General features: G+C 42.9%; 1 protein-coding gene across 1 annotated transcript in view; it reads right to left on the reverse strand.

The window, feature by feature from the left end:
* The window catches only part of ahnak (AHNAK nucleoprotein), a 30,533-nt gene extending 21,929 nt beyond the window's left edge, over nucleotides 1-8,604 (reverse strand). Inside the window, 2 exon segments of the mRNA XM_034230797.1 lie at nucleotides 277-340; nucleotides 8,324-8,604. The gene's annotated coding sequence lies outside the window, so the exon portion shown is untranslated.
* Between the last annotated feature and the right edge of the window lie 9,529 nt (nucleotides 8,605-18,133).

Consider the following 18,133-nt stretch of genomic DNA (forward strand, 5'->3'; position numbering starts at 1 on the left):
CAGAACAGGTGGTGGGGGGGAGGAAGGAGGGCGGGAAAGAGGAGGCACAGGGAGCAGAAGAAGGCAAGTGTCAGGTTTCCATAAGGCAGGCCTTTCACAGCTGAATGGTAGTGATATGACCTTCCAGGTTCAAAGAAGGCTTTGCAAAAAACATTCCAACTGAGGTTTTGGTGTCTCGCCACATAATACAACGCTGTTCTTAGGTGGCACCGTGACACTGACTAGATAGGCTTGGATTAGAGTGAAGGGCGATAAGTAATGTAATTCTCCTCTCACCTTGGATTGCTCAAGCAAGGCCAAGGCCTACAGTCAGATGCTGTGGTTCTTGTTCTCTTGGCTTCTGTAGACAGAAAAACAAAAACAGGATTGGAATTTAAATAATATGATAAAACAGGATTTAAATGAAAAGAACAAGAACTTTTACTGTTATCATGCAAAACAAGTCTACTCTGATTCCATCATGCAGCTATCTTACGCAACAACACATAACATTTCACACGCAAGTTTGACAGATAACGAAACATATTCCTCACAAGTCATTGTTGCTTTAAGAGGTGTGAAACAACCTATTTTATACGGTCTATTGTCCCAACATGACAAAACCCCATGTACTGTGGTTACATTAAGGATTTTACTCTCGACATTTTAGTTTACATGCTCAATGGATCTTCCCATAACCATTCAGAGCCTTCAGATGCTTCAATAATTAACCAACAGTAGTAGCAGTATCGACCCTGGAAAGCAATTATGTGAAAGACTCCCTTTAAGTAAATAAATCCAGCTCCCTGTTTTGGTGTGGCCCTCACCTCTGCAGATGAGAAGATACTAACACATTCTCTATTACGGATACAGTTCAGTCTCATAACATTTCATATTGAAAGTTAAGAAGATGCAAATCCAGTCCAATAGCAATGTAAAAAGGAAATGTAAGATGCTTGTGAATTTCCCCACTATTACCAATGTAGAATTACAACAATCATATCAGCGAATTAAGTGAAAATGTTGCAACTGCACACATGGTTTAGATTTCAAGTGTCATCTTGCATACCAAGTCAATCTTAATTTTACTCGCTGTGACAAGCCCAACATTTTACCAGACTGACATGGATTATTGCTTCAACCCACCTGCATATTGTAAAACAAAGCCTTTTCTTTGTCAGTCTGCATGAAAACAGAAACAGACTTGATGTGTGTACAGACAGGCATCGACCAGTGGGAACATGTCCCTCACAAGAAAAAAGATATTTTGACACAGGCTCTCCAAGCCCATCATCATCCCTCCTAGCCCCACATGTTCAATAAGCTTAATTGCTGATTACTTTGTGAAAACTATGCCGGTGGTTGTGAGACCCTGAAACAAATGTCTATGCCTAACGCTAAACTCAATAGAGAGAAAGTAAGTAGACATGCTCATTAAACAAAGATATTGAGATTGGTGCAAAGCTTGTAAATGATTTAACGTTAAGCCTAAAACTGCTTTGTTGTTGATTTTTTTAACAAGTCCTTTACCGAAATATATGGTAGATAAATGCCTGCTAGTACATGTAAGTCTTTATGTTTGTATAGGGAGACATGCGCCACAGCAGCTGTGTACACTCTCCAACCCATGCTCCTATTACAGAGACATATTAATCAGACGGCCAAGGCTCAGTCTTTCAGGTAAAAAGCTGACTTAATTACACAGTAGATTTTTGTCAAGTATCAGTCTGAAGGTAATGTGAGATAGAATCCACATGGATAAGTGGTGCCCAAAACAAAATTAGATAAAGGGTATGTGAGATCTCTCATTTAATTTTCATTTAATTGTTTATTTGAATAGGGACAATGCACATTAATGAACACTTAAGACAAATAATGCTTCAAGTGTAAATATGCTGGATTTTAGCTTTGAGCTCATTTACATCCATAGTCCCTGACATACAACATAAGAACATGACATGTATAAACATCTCTGACTGTAAATTAGATGCTTTTGACTATTTTTGTGAGATTTGCTGATAAATGAGATTTGCAATAACTTCCAGACATTAGGTTTCCCCAACTTCTGCTCTCAATACCTTGGTAAGGCCACACACAAATACACTTGCAGTCAAACAGGCAACTATCATGTCAGGAGTCAGGAAAGGGGTGGTCCCCAACAGTGGAGAAAGCAAATACATAACGTGGTGAAGGGCAGAAATACCAATCAGCAGTCCATGAGGTGGATCACGTCGCTTTGCCTCTGTGCTTTGCTTGCAGAGGGAGCATGTGCACAGCCCCACCCAGGCCTCCAGTCACACACATTCCTTGATAGAGCCGTCAGGCCAGCTGGAAGGGAGCCTAACCTCTCCCCTCAGTGACTAACTCCAAAGAAATGTCCTCTTTCTCTCTGACTCTAGCCTCAATCTATGCTGCCCACCCTGCTCCCTGCCTGAGTGCTCACCCCCCTGAATTTCCCCCAAACTCCAGGTTATGCTCAAATAAACAAGAACACCACATCCAGTCAGATATGCATATTTAAAGGCACCCTAAAAATACATTTTAAATAGTGCTGAGAAGCAACACTAGTTTGGCTGTGTGGTTCCCACTTTCATCATCTATGTCAGTGTTTTTCAAAGTGGGGGCCCCGACCCCCCGGGGGGCCGCCAGGGGGGTCACGCAAAGTTTGAGGGAAAGGGGCATTTTTTTCTTTTTTTAAAGTTACATTTTTTTTTTTTTTAGATGTTATAAATAACTGCATATCTATCAATCTATGTGTCCTTTGATGCCAATCTTTTCATATTTAATAATATATATATTTTTTTTTAAATCACACGACCGCCCTTCAAGCCAATCAGAATCGAGCTGCCACTACTGAGAGTGAAACTGAGTATCTGCTCAGCTTTTGGAGCAAGCTAGTGAATATTTCGCTCTGCAGCTGGATGAGAGCACGGATGTAGCAAATATTGATGTTTATATATATGAATATAAATATGTTTATTGTTAATATTACTGTTAACTGTTAATATAAATAGCTTTCAAAAATGCTAAAAATATATGTTAATTGTTCATATTACTGTTCAAAATTATATATTATAAAGACAGAAATCTCTTTAAAAATGCTTTAAAATATGTTTACTGTTGATATTACTGTTAAGAATGTTTATAACAGAAGACACAATCAATGTAATGAATGACAAACAAAATAATACAATTTTTTTTGTTGAAGAATAACTGATTATTAATTATTAATACAAATATATATATTAAGAAAATGTATTAAGCTGTATGATTAATTTGTCATATTTTCCATCATAATGTACTAATCATTTAAAAAAAAATTGCAACAGGGGGGTCCCCACCAGAGGATAATGCTATATGGGGTCCTTGGCATGGCAAAGTTTGGGAACCCCTGATCTATGTCACCATCACAATTATCATTGTCATCAGTTGTGTTGGCTTTAACTGGTGCATAAGGTAGATGCAACAACAGTCCTCACTATTGTCCATTTAGGCTTCACCCCACGGCTTTGTTGCTTCTACTCTGCCTTGAGCGCACATTCCTGTACTGTTTGACGGTCATAGTTTGTGTTTAAGTAGGTCACTCACAGAACTGACCAAAGTGGCTGTAGTCTATGCATCAGGCTGATTGCCAAATCCAATCAATTTGTTGAACAGAAATCCGGAGTTGTGTGACAATGATTAAAGCTCAAATGTAAATGAATCAGGCACAGCTGTGTTGGTGAGTGATACAATTACAAACAACTGAAAAGGCCTCAGTGCAGAGAGGGATGGAGAGAGAAGAGCAGTGACCTAATCAGTTGTGCTTTCAAAACAGAATGGACTCCCTGTTCCTCTCTCTTCAATTTAGTTTGATGCCGAAGTAACACAAACAGAGACAAAGTAGGCCCTATCTTAGTTTCACTCTTCCCTAAAAATTGCAGACAGGACATGCATGTGTGACACATGTGAAAGGAATGCATGTCAAAATAAATAGATATTTTCTTTACTTCATAGTCCACATAGCCCTAAACCAAACCACAAGTCCTGCATAAGACCAAAGCATACCCAGTGACGCCAACTTGGCCTACTGCTGATTAAACCATCGTGACTTTGGCAGGAGTTGTGCACAAAATGGAAAACTGAAGAAAACTCTTTAAATGCTCTTATTTTTGCTTTAACAAGATCAAAATGTGAACCGAGGGTTGCGTTGAGAGGCTACTATATCTTAAAAGTAAAAGAAGCATTTTATACCGTACAGTATGAGACTGTAAGAAAAAGATTAATGATGGATATTTGTTTTCTATCACGCCCTAAGACATCCAAGGAGGTATAATCTAATATGTTTACAGGGGAGTTTTGGGAAACCTTGAATGCATCATAAACCATTACAAGCCTCTACATCCCACTGAGACATTAATCTTGAGCTATACAAAATAAGACAACAGTACCTTTTTTCGCAAAAATGAAACAAAACATTTTGGATTTAGCTGTAGTTCTGAAATGACTAGTGATCCCGGACAGGTGAAATATCTAGTAAAACCTGAGAGATAAAGAGAAGAGTGACGTTTAAACAGGTTAGCAGATATCCATAGCAACCTTACATACTCCGTGCCATACAACTGCCCAACTTCTACCCAATTTTCTTCCACAGCTGCTGTTTAAACAAGAACAAATGCAAGCCCATTCATGGAGCAGGAGGCAAGAAGGTTAAGAGTTATCACATGGCAACCTAGCAGCAGAATGTATATATAGACATAAGACTTCCTATGAGGAGCTTGATTCATAAGCACAGTATAAGTAAATGTATTAATTCGTAACATTTCAACTTGACCAGAGAAGTGCAAAGTTGATAAGTAGATACATAACATTTAAACAAAGCTGTAGGAATTGTATACATTTACATTCCATGCCTTGTTGCCCCAAATGTTGTCTGCCTCTAAATGGAGTTGTTGTAACAGACGCTGCGTGTCATTCCTTGTGCAAGGCTATATAACAGTGTTTGTAAGGACTGGGGTGTAAGTTAGACAATTAGTGAAGGTCAGGTCGACCGTGCAGCAAGGCAACCTTCATGTAAGATGGAATGTTTTTGGATGGACTCGAAAAGCAGACGTCTGCCAGAGCAGCATAAATCAGCTTATCAGAAAAATGATTCACACCCTTTCTAAATCCCATGATTGCAGAAGCCAACCAAACAGCTACAACAAAAAAGTCTGAATTGCATGCATGTGCATGGGTGTGACTCACAGAGGTATAATGTGGGACTTGGGATGACTCATACTTCTCAAATCACTATTTCACAACAACAAAGTGAGCTAAACTAATGATAGATGCTCCACAGAGTAAACTGAGGACATGCTGAAACATTCCAGACCTGCGTCGGGTGGATGAGAAGGGAGTGCTTGGTGGATTGCCAAGAAAGTCTTTCTCAAATCACACAGCTCCCTCACTAGAACAGTTGCAAATGTGCTATTGTTTTATTCAACCGATCCCCTGGGTGGGACTTCAGGGAGTCAAGTGGAACTGCAGGATATCCGAAAGCCAAGCTTCTAATTGAATGCCAAGTGTGAACAAAAGCTACAGTTTGTTTCCAATCACCCTCCCTTTTTGTATATTCATCACAATACCTACCTCCCTTTTTTGCCTCTCCATGTCGTCCCTACTTTCAAACACCAACTCAACAAACCAATGAGGAAGTGGCAGAGGAAGTGTACTAGAGACCAGTTTCTTTCCGTTTCACACTGGCACGCCTGAGGAACACATCTCCTCTCGCTTGTACTGCCGTTCAAAAGTGCAAGAATGTATAGTACTTCTGTGAAAAATATATTTACATTATCAAATTAAGACTCCAAACAGTCATGAGGTATGTGCTTTTCTTCGGGATGGTAAAGATGCTGTTTGTCACATGAGTGGCAAGTGCAACAAAATCCCCTTGACTGGCACTGTGCACAGCCAATGTTGGCTATAATACCTGAGCAATGAAGCATCTTCAAGATGTTCACAGCAAGGTTTTTTGAATTCCTATATTCTTACAGTGCACGAGGTAACAACATAATGTAGCCTTTATATCGCTGCATTCATAGAGAGTGCAAGTATTTAGACAAACAGTATGCGCTCCAGGCCAAGATGAGGCCCTCTTAACCGGCATGCATTTCAGCTGCAGGCAGTCAGGAAACAGTTCAGCGCTTTATGTCTATTTTGTTATGTTTGTGAAAGTCCCTTCCTTTTTTTCTTGCAGCACAACTTTACACCTAAAGTATACCAAGTAAAACAGGACTTTTTGAAATGCTAAAATATAATTTAGGGCTTAAATTACACAAAAAACTTTACCCCTGGCCCTGGGGCACCATTTGTCTCTTCAAGCAGGCTGTCACAATCAATCACTTTGACAGGTGCTATTTGAGAAATGAAGGATATTTACAACCGTTAGGCGCTCGACATAAGTTAAGTGTGAATTGTAGAAAAGGCTGTTCAGGGCAGCGCATAAAACAGCTCTTATTAATAACACTGACATGTTTTTTGGGTGTGGCAGGAGAGGAAAATGGAGGACAGAAAACTCTACACCAAGAAATATGACTTTCAGGCAAGTTTAAACAAAGGATTACATATTGTCTGCTTTTTGCTAAACCTTATTCCCAACTTGAAGAAATACATAATGCGAAACAAAGGCCCGGCTGTATGTGCTGATTATAGTTTAAGTGTAAGATGTTGTTTATAAGTTAGGCAGAACTTTTTGGGCAGATTAAATGCGTGTCTTTCTTTCGCCACAAGTGCGAAGTCTAAACTCCCCCTCTTTGCCTCAAACCTGGTTTCAATTAGCTTGTCTTTCCAAACCACTACATTCCATTACTCCCCTCCTCGCACACACCACCCCGCCCATCCCCCTTCACTTACTCACTCTCTTCCCCCTCTTCCTCTCTCCTTCTCCTCTCTCCCCCCTTCTTCCTCCCTTCCACACCCTGGCCGGGTGCCCAGGTTAAGAGACCCAAGGTAAAATAAAGACAGATAAATCTCTCTCTGTTCAAACATTTGTTATATGGTAGTCATAATAAACAAACATGCCTCAGTACAAAGCAGCAGTTACAGTTTCCAACTTTCTCTTACATAACACTTGCTGGAAAAGAGGTACGCCAAAAACTGATCATATAAAGAACCTTCTGACACATTCCAAAAAGTATTGAAAATGCCCATATATGACTATGTTTTCATTGTTCCATTAAACTGATAAAAAAAATACAGCACATGACGACACAGTGCATAGGCAGAAAAAGTTATGGTCAGTACTTTAAACTTAGCTGGGGCCCCCTGGATACACTATGAAGGTCCTTGAATGTGTTTAAAGGGACCAACCGTCTGCAGGATGTACACGGTTTTTTTTCCTCTTTTTTTTTTGCTTATAAAGGGTGTGCCTCTGTGAAGAGACAGCAAAGCAAGAAGGGAGGGAGGGAGGGGGGAAAAGGCGGGGGTGGAGGGAGGTTAAAGAGAGGAATCCACACCCAAGCTTGTTGCTGCAGGCTTGAAGAATTACCTACATTTTAAACAGCACAGCCTCAGAAAAGGGCGTTGGACAGATAAAGCAAACACCTAAACGATAACGTAAGCGCAAACAACGCCACTCTTTAACTTTATGCTGCTTTTTACATAATGTTTCATTTAGTTTGTGAAAGATTCTATTGCTGAATAAAAAATGTACTACCCCAAACACTAGAGATGATGTGTATTCAAAGGACATGCTCCACAATATTCCAAAAACTACACCAGAAGAGTGACTTTTGGTAACTCGTTTTTCTTTACTAAAATCATATGAAGATACATTCTACCAAAAACAATGGGTTCAGCCCTCATATGCACCTTGGATAACAATCTTTGTGTGCAGTTAAAAGAAAAGGAAAGTGCGCATCTCCAGACTAACCCTCTGCATTCATGTGGTGGTCCAAGGTACACACCCACTTCTCCTGTCTTTCACTGTTTTAAACCAGTATTTAAAACGTATGATGATATTCACAAAAAACATTGAGAGTTTGCACCCTTACAAAAAAGCAATAATACACGTTTTCTCTTCACAAAACGTTCCTTTAGGGGAACCTCCCTTTAGGAAAATTGATAGTACACCTCAAAAGATAAACACACATAATAACATATAACTAAGTCACTGTGACCTTAGCACGGATACACAGACTGACTACAAGTCCCTATTGAGAAATAACAGGAATGTTGGATTTCGAAACTTAGTTTCTTAAACTTATACCAAGTCATTTTAGGTCATTTTCTTCAAGATTACATTGGAAACAGAGCATAGTCAGCAACAAAGTTCCCAAACACTCTTAAAAACTTAAAGAAAGTTAAAGAAAAAGTGCATATTTACCTGTGCGCAGTCTTTGCGCCCAAGAAGCCTCACACCAACTTGAGCATCCTTGAAAACGTGTCCTATCCCCTTCTCACAAGTAAAGCACTTCTTCCAGTCACAGCTCTGCAGTCTGTTAGGATTCAGTCACTCTTTTCCTATTTCTCAACCAAAGTTTCCAGGGCGTTTTCTCTCCCGTCTCTCCTCCCTCCTCTGCTCTGAGTTGATTTGAACTTTTTTTTCTGTGTGGCTGCTCTTCTGTGCTGAGCAAAGTGGTCAGAGTGAGCTGGGTAGGGCTCCTGGTGAGGAGAAGGAGGGGAATGCAGGGGAGGAGACCGGTGCAAGGGAGTGGTTCTCGGCAGCCAGGGGACCACCCACTGCTTCGAAATGGGCTCCGATGACATGTAACAGAAAAAGTAACTTTTGCTTTAAAAAAGAAAGAAAGAAATGTACAAGTTATAACATTCATCAACAACCTTTTACCATCAGTCAGTGCTGTTGAAAAGGATTTTATTAAAAGTTTATAATATCAACTTAAGCAACTAGCTGTGTAGAAAACACATAGTTTGAGCCATATTATATATGATATACTATATATATATATATATATTGGATATGTTGTGCTTTACCTTTGCAGCCAATCATTAAAAAAAAGAAAACAGAAAGATACATTTGAACAGTTTCAAGCTAATGTGACGCACCTTACTATAATTTACACCCAGAGGCAGCCTTGCATAAATGCTTACACAACGATGAGCGCAGCAGTCAAATAAAAGACTATATCCTTTCTCTTAACTTCTTGTCATTGTATAATATATTGAAACAAAATAAAACCGTTTTAAATGATATTTCTTCAATTCCTGTTTCTCATTTTAGAGTTAAGATGAAGTAGAGGTACACACCACAATGTGGGAAGGCTATTACATTATGGACAATGACATAAACATGTAATTACACCATTTAAACTACTGAACACAACATTAACAAAAATGACAGAAGAGTCAGTCTTCTACGTAGATACAAAATGCAAAGAGTTTATTTACAAGATATTTGTATGTTTAAACAATGCCCACCGCAAAACAAGTCTGAGTGAAATAGCTGTATAAATTACGTTCAATAACTTTATTTCTGTATTGGAATAAAATAAATTCAAGTCTACCATGTTCCCATATACCAAATAATTGCAGTTATAATAGTAATCTCAGTCGTTGTGTGAATAAAGACCCAACTCTCTTTTGTTAGAGTCTTTTAAATGGGTACACTCCCATTACTTTCAGGACAAGAATATAATAGTCAAGCGCCAGAGGTGGGAAGTAGTGGAGTACAAATACTTTGTTACTGTACTTTAGTACATTTTTCTGGTATCAGTACTTTACTCCACTACTTATTTTTCTGACAACTGTTTACTTTTACTTCTTACATTTTTAACACAAATACCTGTACTTTTACTTCTTACATTTTCAAAAGGTTCGATACTTTAGTTATAATCTGCGTTTGGTGGTGTGATCATTATTATTTAGAGCAGGGGTGGGGAACCTTTTTCCTCTCAAGGGTTATTTCAATTTTTACAATATCCTCAGAGGGCCGTACAAATTATTGACCTCTGCTTAAAAAAACAAAAATCACAGCCCATCCATTTCATGCTGTGCAAAGAAAAAGCAACCTCTTAATCCAGATATCTCACCATGACTCGCGTATGCATGCACAGTGTGGCGTGGTGTGAACACATGCGTATGCATGCACGTTGTGGCGTGACCACCAAAACAGAAAGATATGGACACAAGATGTGTGCAAATGTATTTAGTTTCCTATCCATGTGAACATGATTTAAGTGGGGGGGGGGGGGGGGACTAACCTCCTCCAGCACCCCCGGGAAGATTTTTTTTTAAATGTTGAAGTTAAAAGCATCAATCTGGTGCACTTTGAGAGCAACATTAGGAGATCTATGGATCAGGGTTGCCAACTTTGGGTACCTGGCTGGAGTGAGATTTTGGTATCATGGGTTTGATTACACATATGCGCACGAAATGACTGCTATCGTGTCAGCAGCGAGACCTTAGCATATATATATGATATATATACAATATACACAAATACATAATATTGGACACAGACTATAAAGGGCACACAGTTTCATTCACTAATGAAAGTCAAACACATGTTTGTTTCCACTGTTTTATTGTGTGCCTGTCGCGATAAGCAATTCATTGACTTATCGTACGATAAATAAAAATGAACTCGATAAATTCCCATTTACATGAGGATGTGACTAGCAGTTTGAAAGGATGTACTTGAATTACTGTTATATATTATCATTATGTCCGTGGTCTAAAATGGTCATACAACGGTGCCGACAATATTATCGTTTATCGCAATAATTTCCGGGAAAATTAATCCAACCAAATTAATTATCGTGAGAGCTATACATGAAACACACACACACAACTAATCTACAGACTTACTCCAAACTGCCAAATATGTTAATTAACACACTCTCACTCTCATATACTCTTTGACTATATTTTGGCCTAGTAGAACAATAAGCAGCAGACTTACTTTTTATAATTTCTACTGAATTTTAGATCTGCGCATGCGCAATACGGGTCGGCAGTTGCGGCTCCAGAGTATTTTTGTTGGGTTTTCCATGGTAGGGCTAACCCGGTGGGGTGAAGTCAGTATTTGCAATGTAATTACATACCCGCTCCCCTTGACAGTGAAACGCCACGCGTGAGGTTTAGATTATTTCCCTGTCTCAATCTAAATTGAACTGTATGAAATAAAAAGGCACATTTGTCTTGTAGTAAATAAAAAGGGCGACCTGGAGCCAATCCTGCAATTTCCACACAAGTGAAAGAGTTGACATGCTGAAAACCCAACCCCTGCAGGGGGGTCTGGGGTGATTCTTCCCCAGGACATTTTTTGAAATACTAACATAAAATACACATTCTGGTACTCTCTTGAGAAGAAAAATGAATACATCTATCACTACACGACATATTTAAAAAAATGAATGCCATTTTAGTTTTGTGTTACTTTGTTCTGAAAGCTGAACCTGCTGCTCCTCACAGAGAGAAGAGAGAAGAGGCTGTGAGTTACTTTACATTGTGGATAAGGGTGGATGCCCCCATTGTTCTGTGTGTCAAAATGAAAGACAGCCCACACACCTATCAATCATCAAACCGTGGGGTCTTATTTCATTACGTGTTGATTTCTATCAACACGTAATGTTGTATCGATGTATAGAGATGTACTACAGCAAAAGTATTCTCCGTCGGGACTTCCTGCAACAACACAACGCCGTTATCTTGATTCTGATTGGCCAGAAGACATTATCAAAGATGTTCTATTGAGAAGACGATCACTACGTGACAAAACCGTTTCTAGTCTGCGGTATTCTTGTTTTTGGCGTGAGAATAGTTTGGGCAGCGTGAGAGCGTGAGATTGAGAGTGAAAGCGTGTGTCACACGCCAGATGCATGAGAGTTGGCAACCCTGCTATGGATACATCTCTCAACATGTTGAGTTACTAACTGTATATCTGTAGACTTGGTATGTCTTAAATGTCCGGTTAGGATGTATTAGAACGAAATCTAAAATGAAAATTGTAAACAAGCAATCTATATGTAAAAAAAAAAAAAAAAACACCTGTATGTAAATTGTAAATAAGCCATCTGTATGTCAAATATGTCTTATATGTCTTAAATGACATGATGAATTGGAAATGGGGGACCCTGATGTAAACAAGACGAAAGTCTTTCTCTGGTCTGCATCCCCTTAACAATTGTATGTTTTGAGCTGTACTGTACTGTACCCAATATACAAGCTGTTAATAAACTTTTCAATCAATCAATCAACATCCAGATGAAACAGAACTGGAAGCAGATTTATTTTTCTTTATGAATATTTGACAAATCACTCCCCTTTAAACTGTATTCTTCTTTATTAATAACAACTTTTGTTTACTGTCATATAGTATTTTATACCTGTTTACTTTATTCTCTTGTTCTCTTGTCAACTATAATGATCATATAAAGATGTGCCTCCTTTACCTCACTGGTTGTAGAAAAAGCTTCTTATATTCGTTAGCATAGCTAGCTAACCAGATGCTAATAAGTTAACAACAAAGTTATTGACTGTATGATCAGTATGACAGATGAGCAGATCGCCACTGGGTTTTCAACTAAAGACACAGCCACGCAGAAACTGCGGCATGTGTACGGCTCCTTATGGGTACTGCAGTTTCTGAACTAAGTGCTGCAGCACTTCGTCTCCTACTCACTCCGTCAGAACTGCACCGCTGTCAGTCGAGACCATAGGCGGATTTTGCGGGGGGGCAGGGGGGCATTACACCCTTCGGCCGTTGGCGCTACACCAGGGCACCACAGGGCTTCCTGTCATCAGGGGATGGCTACAACCGTCGGTTTGATGCCGTCCTCTCGGACTATGAACGCAAGGAACGTTGCGTGGATGACACCATCCACTATGACACCGACCTGGAGCAGCACTGGTGGAGGACCATCGACTTCCTGACGCGTGTCGGCCGGTCGGGTATCGTGTTGAACTCAGACAAGTTCCAGTTCGCGGAGAGGTGCGTCGATTTCGCTGGCTTCAGGGTGTCGGAATCTACCATTGAACCGCTCCCGAAATACTTGGACGCCATCCGTGACTTCCCCACCCCTGGCTCCACGACAGACATCAGGAGTTGGTTCGGCCTTGTCAACCAGGTGGCCAACTATGCCCAGTTAGGTGACACGATGGCCCCATTTAAGCCGTTCCTCAGCCCACGCTGTGTGTTCCTATGGTCCCCCGTTCTGGAGGAGGCCTTCCAGGCGTCTAAGCATGCCATAATGGAGGCCATCCGTGAGGGCGTGGAGATCTACGACATGCAGAAGCGTACCTGCCTCCGCCCCGACTGGTCCATGCGTGGCGTAGGCTACTTCCTGCTCCAGCAACACTGTCACTGTACCTCGGGCATACCGGACTGCTGCCCAGGTGGATGGAGGATCACCCTCGCGGGCTCGCGTTTCCTGTCCCCTGCGGAGCAGCGCTATGCGGCCGTCGAGGGAGAGGCCCTAGCTGTGGCCTGGGGTCTGGAACAGACGCGGTACTTCACGCAGGGGTCCGACAACCTCGTCGTGGTCACCGACCATAAGCCGTTGGTGAAGATCCCATGGCGCTTTGACATTGTGCATCTACCCGGCAAGAGCAACTATGCCGCTGATGCCACGTCGAGGCATCCTTCCCCCTCGGGCTCAGCAAACGGCCTCTCATTGGGGCTGCCGAGCGGGCCTGACGCCGTGGAGTCAGCACTCATGGCCTCCATCCGCGACGACGCACGGGAGCTCGGAGCCGTCTCTTGGCCCCTCCTCGCACGGGAGACAGCGGCTGATGGATGCCTCGGCCACCTCCTCCAACTCATCGAGCAGGAGGGTGGGATTGATGTGAATGACCCTGCCCTGGCGAGTCTGTCATCGGTCTGTGAGTCCATCTACGCACGGGACGGCGTCCTGCTCTATCGGGACCGCGTTGTAGTCCCCCCATCCCTCCGTGGGAGAGTCCTTCAGCATCTCCATGCCGCTCACCAGGGAACCTCAGCGATGGGGCAGCATGCCCGAGCCATAGTTTACTGGCCCGGGATGTCCGGGGACATTCAGGCCACCAGGGACGGATGTGCAGACTGCAACCGCAATGCTCCGTCACAGGCGGCTACACCCCCCCTGCCGTCCTCACCCCCGTCCATGCCATTCGAAGCGTTGTTCGCTGACTTCTTCGACTATGGGGGCCGCCACTACCTAGTTGTCGGGGACCGCCTCTCGGGCTGGGTAGAGGTCCTGAGCTCTACGGCAGGTACTGCCCTGGCGGGCTCAACCGGCCTGGTTCAACACCTCCGTTCGTTCTTCGCCACCTTCGGCGTACCGGAGGAGCTCTCGAGCGACGGTGGTCCAGAATTCAAGGCGAGCCACACTGAGGACTTCCTCCGCTTATGGCACGTCAAATACCGGGTGTCGTCCGTCAGCTTCCCGCAGTCGAATGGGAGGGCAGAAGTTGCGGTTAAGACCGCTAAGCGCCTCCTGATGTCCAACACCGGCCCGTCGGGCGGCCTTGATCAGGACCGCTTCCTGCGTGCTATGCTGCAGTTGCGAAACACACCTGACCCCGATTGCAACCTCTCGCCAGCGCAGATCATCTTCGGCCGCCCCCTTCGTGGCTCGCTCTCCTTCGTGAACCGCCTCGAGAAGTTCTCGAACCCGCACATCCACCTGCTATGACGCGAGGCATGGGCGGCGAAGGAGGACGCCCTTCGGACCCGTATGTCCCGTACCACCGAGTCCCTGGGGACTCACTCAAGACCGCTCCGCCCATTGGCACTCGGCGAAAGAGTATTCCTCCAGAACCAGCAAGGCCCGAGCCCCAACAAATAGGACAGGTCAGGGATCGTGGTGGAGTCGCCAGGCCACGACAAGTATCGGATCAGGGTTGACGGTTCGGAACGTCTGACACTGCGCAACCGGCGCTTCTTCCGGGTCTATACGCCGGCCACACCCTGCGCCCGTGAACAGCCGGCTGCGCCCTTGCCGCCGCCCGCTGCCCTGGGCCATCAGGCCCCACCTGTCCACCCGGTCTGGGCGACGCCCCAAGGGATCGCTCAGCGGCCGGCTGTTGGACCCCGCGACTCGGATAGGGGTGCTTCCCCACCGGCACCTGCTGGTGAAGCGTCCTCTGACCTCATCGTTCCTACGGGTGCCGTCCTGGGCGCTCCGGTGCCGCAGTCGCCGCCGATGCTACCCCAGCCTACTCGGCCAGGCCGCGTGAGAAGGCCGCCTGCACGGTACGAGCCCGAGTCCGGCAGCTGGATTTAGACCGTTAACCTATTCCGGTCCATAGTTTTCCGGTCTGGGGGGGATGAAGAGTGTATCGCCGGCCACTAGAGGGCAGCGTCACTACTGTCGCTGCCCGGATATGCCGTGCTTTGACCCGGTACTGCATAGCGGCCATGTTAGCCCACATGTTATTCATTCACTCCGCCTCGGGTTGAGACGTTCGTCCACTCACACATGTAAGACTGTTTCACTACCGTTTAGTGTGTCTTTAATATATGTATGTGAATATATGTGTATTGTTCATGTTATACTTTATCAGCTTATCCTGCGGCATTGCTCTATTTCAGGGTGTCGTCATCTTTGTCAATAAAGTACCAAGACTGACATTGAGGAGTGTGTTTCTTCAGCCCCCCCTAGTGGCTGAAATATATTACAGCATTACTACGTCGAAAACTGTTCCAATACAAATATTTCGTATATCAATATTTTAATAAGGTAGGACACTGGTTAATAATATTGTAGAGTGTTCAAGTAACCAAGGGATATAGTAGTTATCAAATAAGTATAAGATGTGCACAGTTATGTAATGCACTGTTGTTGGGGGGAGAGACCGCCCCTTCCATATGAGTGTGTGTGTACGGCGGGCATGAGGCGTGCATGACGGAACGAGTTGTGTTCGTATGTGGAAAAGTAATACTCAGTGCGGTGAGCGCTGGCTTTATTGCTACTGTATCCGTAGCATCCCACGCGATAGTTATGACTGTGTACTGACGTCAGTAAAAAAGGTTTGCCCCCCCAAGCGCAAATGTCAAACTCCGCCTACGGTCGAGACATATACCACGTGATGACACGTTAGGCTCGTGTTGTGTTCAAGGACCCTGACCTTGGCCAGGAAAAACAGGCACTCGCTTGTTTAATTTTTTTGCGGTCTAGATTTCTTTCATTTTTTTCTTTTTTGCGTGTGTTTATAAATTACCTCGAGGGCCGTACCAAATTGTCTCGCGGGCCGTATACGGCCCGGGGGCCGGACATTCCCCACCCCTGATTTAGAGTCCTTGCGTGCCTATTGATTTGAACACGATCCGTGTATCCATCATTTCCTGGTCTTCTCTAAACAAGAGGGACCAATGAGAACTTTGTCATTTTGCCGTTGTTCAGCATCGACACATTCATTAGCTAACAATGACATTATTGTTCTATTAATATAGGCCTAAAGTGAGGTCAGTTTCTCTATAAAACAGATGGTAGTTATGGATACTTTTTACTTAAGTACATTTCAAAGCCCTTACTTCTTTACTTTTACTTGAGTAAAGAAGTTTAATCCGTACTTCTACTTTATCCCATATAAAATAGCACAAGACACCTAAAGAAACACCTAAAGAAACACCTGAAGAAACACCTGAAGCGCGTTCATGCTAACACAATGCTTACTCTAATACTCGACAATGCAACAAGTGAGAGAGGAGAAAGGCTAATGGTGAGCAAGCTGAAGCAACCAAAAATGTGTTTCTCTGGATCTAAAGATGCTTTAGCCAAAGAAGAGGGAACGCTCGTGTCAAAATGTGTTTTTCTGAATATACAGCCTTTGTCAACAGAAGAGTCACCAGCTGTTGAATATCTGCCAGAATTACAAGGAATGCTAACGTTGTAATTGAGACACAGTTATAGGATATATTGTAATAGTAGCAAAAGTGAGGCCTATTTTTGCTATTTGCATCATTTCAAAGAAGTATCCAATATTTTATCGTAACGATTTTTACAGTTTATCTATTTGGCCATTTCAAACATTTATACTTCATGTGATTGTGTGTGCGTTTTGACCTCTACGCTTGCTTACTAGTTTTTGCACACTTCAAATCGCAATGGGTGATGTTAATGTGTTACACCTAACTCAGTTTTTGGATGCATTCTTTATTGAACCATGATTTTATCTTTTTGAATTTGTGTTAGTAACTTTATAATCCCACCTCGTTCCTTAAAGGTGGGGTAGGGGATTTTGGAGAAACCAGCTCGAGTGCGCTAGAATTTGAAAATACACAGCTGGAAAAAATCTGCCACTTCCTTACAGAGCCCCTCCTCCAACACACACGAACGCGCACATGACCAATGAGGGCACGAGATACATTTGTGCACAGATGGAAGGCTGACAGGCCATCCAGTTATTTTAGCCGGGCCGGCTAAAATGATTGGTCATGCTTTTTACAGCGCTACGGCTTCCACAGATGACATTTTGTATGGATTTTTTGTCAAAGCACTTTAGATATTCATTGCTATCGGGATGTTAAGAGCATTCCATGCAATATAACAAAAAGTGTATCTCGAGCCGGTTTCTCAAACTTACCTACCCCACCTTGAAGTGCCCCCTGGCAATCGTCGATTTAGGACATCAGTGTCCACCTAGTTTAGCAAATGGGATGCCATGTGTGCTTTTCACCACTCTCACCAACCCTCCTTGAAACACCCACTCCTTGTACTCATGTCACACTTGTCCTTGGTGAGGTGAAATAGCAAACATGTAACAAGTAGAGCAAACACACAGGAAGTTACTGCGTGGCTTTGCAGGGATCGAACAGGGAGCGGCACACAGACCCACGCTTGTACATGTGTACTCACCGCATACTTTATTATTACCACATTACACCACCATGAGCCAGACAGCGCTGATTTTGTTTTCTCTCAAGAACAGGGTGCCGTTCTCCCACAAAAATAAGAAGCCCTAGTGTTTGTTTGCCTGCATGAGTGTGTGTGTCTGTCATCGGTGCATGCTGTGATAAAAGTGAAGAAGTAAACCCAACTATGTGCAAGATAAGCAGAGACCCTAAATAACTCTATGAAGTGTGGTATTGCTTACGTCTGTGGACTGCAAGGGTGTTTAGAAGAAAAGCGCTAGTAGAAAATGTTCCTAAATAAAATGAAAACATTACAATGCTACTTACTCTGAAAATGAGCAGAATAACGACATGTTTATTATTGACTCAACTGTATATTGTCAAGATGTTTAGGAAGAATAT

The sequence above is a fragment of the Gymnodraco acuticeps genome, unplaced genomic scaffold (genome assembly GCF_902827175.1).
Source record: "Gymnodraco acuticeps unplaced genomic scaffold, fGymAcu1.1, whole genome shotgun sequence".
NCBI lineage: Eukaryota > Metazoa > Chordata > Actinopteri > Perciformes > Bathydraconidae > Gymnodraco > Gymnodraco acuticeps.